This window comes from Pteropus vampyrus, unplaced genomic scaffold (genome assembly GCF_000151845.1).
Source record: "Pteropus vampyrus isolate Shadow unplaced genomic scaffold, Pvam_2.0 Scaffold227, whole genome shotgun sequence".
NCBI classification, from domain to species: domain Eukaryota; kingdom Metazoa; phylum Chordata; class Mammalia; order Chiroptera; family Pteropodidae; genus Pteropus; species Pteropus vampyrus.
In genome coordinates this window covers 857,296-859,126 of record NW_011889008.1, presented here as the reverse complement: position 1 = coordinate 859,126, position 1,831 = coordinate 857,296, and positions in this window count along the sequence as shown.

Sequence of the window (1,831 nt, the reverse complement as noted above, 5' to 3'; positions counted from 1 at the left end):
CGTTGACACGGACCACAACCGCCACCACTGCCAGGGCACTGTGTGGTGACCGCGTGCACGGTGGTGTTCCAGGCCTCCGCATCCATCCATCCTGGCCATCGGCCCCCACCTGCCCAATGCTCAGGGCCGGGACGCGGCCCCTGGGGCTGCACTGCATCCCCCTGACTGTCCAGAGTCAGCGGACGAAATGCTCTCCTTTAAAAAGTACCGTTTTTCAAGTAATAGCAGCACTTAACTCTAGTGTCCAAGAGAGCCCGGGACAGAGTGTCAGCGGGGACGACCCCAGGAGAGCACCCAGGACCTCTGCCAGGCTCCTCGTGAGCCCCGGATCCCTCCCCTGCTCCGTGTCCCCCTCAGACCTTAGGGAGAAATGTGGGGTGGGTGGAGTGCTGGGGACAGGGAGGAAATTGGGAAGTTGGTGACATAACTCATTTCAGAAATTTAGCTAGAAAAGGAGAGATCGCTGGTATCCAGGCCTCCCTGTGAGCTGGGAAGGGTGTGGCCCATATGCTCCTTTGTCATCTAGAAATGTGCGCCCTAAGACCCACCTGCCCAACGCTCAGGGTTCCTGCCTCCTTCCGGGATCTGCCCTTGAGCCTGCCACCCCGCCCCCCCCCCCCGGGGAGAAGGACTCCTGTTAGTGGGCAGGTGGCCGCTCGGAACATACCTGAAAGCTGCTTGGGTCCCACCGCCCATCAGGGTGTCGCACCCCGCTGCCCACTGCCTTGCTGGGCCTGGAAACCCCAGTGGGGGTGTCGGGTGGTGGTGAGTGCTGAGCATGGCCGGGAGTTGGGATGACACGCTCAGTGTCACCCCCATCTTCCCCATGCTTGTCCCCACCGAGGGAGAGGACGCTGCCTGTCCCTTCCTCGGGAGCTGTCCCTCACTCCCAGGGTACCCCGGGCTCCCCCACAGCCATCTTCTCCGTTAGCCTGGCAGGTCCAGGCTCTTCTCAGAGTGTGCTGGGGGCAGGGGGTTTAGGGGGTGCAGACGGCCACCGCGCCCTTGGCAGAGACTGCTCACCAGAGCCAGCATGCAAATTGGCGTTGGCATTTATTTCTTGCTCAAGTCGGTGGGCTGAGGTGCTGCTGTGCTCAGGGATGGCCCGGGCTGGGCTCTTGGGCGGGAGATGCTGGCTGGGACGTGGAGGACGATGGCCCTGGTGATCAGCGGGCCCCAGATGTCAGTGACTCGGCAAATGGACACTTAAGCGGAGGTCGTGGGCCCGGTGCCCAGGCTCCATGTTCTGGTGGCTGCTGTGGGCCAGCCTCCCCGGGGCCCACAGCAGACACTGCAGAAGCTGCTGCGTGGGGACAATGGCGGGGGGCCCGCTTGGGAGGGAACGCGGCTTTCCCCCAGCATGTCCTTCGAGTGGGCACCCATCCCCAGAAGAGCCCTGCTGTGACAGCTGTCACTCCAGGGTTCAGGGAACTGTCCCCTCAAAGCCAGAGAGGGAGCTGCCTCCCACGCCCCTCCACTGGCCCAGCTCTGACCCTCTGCTGGGCTCCCGTCCAGCCCCTCCTCACGCTTTTGGGAATTGTCCCTCTTTCAACTCTGCTTAGGTTATTCAGCCCGAATGTGGGCTCTGGACACTGGTGGGCACACAGGGCCGCCTCCTAAACCCTAGCCTCAGTGTCCTCATCTGCAGAGTGGGTCACAAAACAGCACCTGCTCCAAAAGCTTCTCATGTGTTACGGAGTGACCCCGGGGGGGCCAGGAAGCGGAGAGAGACAGAACCGCAGAGCTAGAGACCGAGAGAGCAAACGGCCAGACGGACAGAGACGGACAGAGATGGAGGGGAACAGACGGGGGAGCTGGGAGCTGCCTGGCG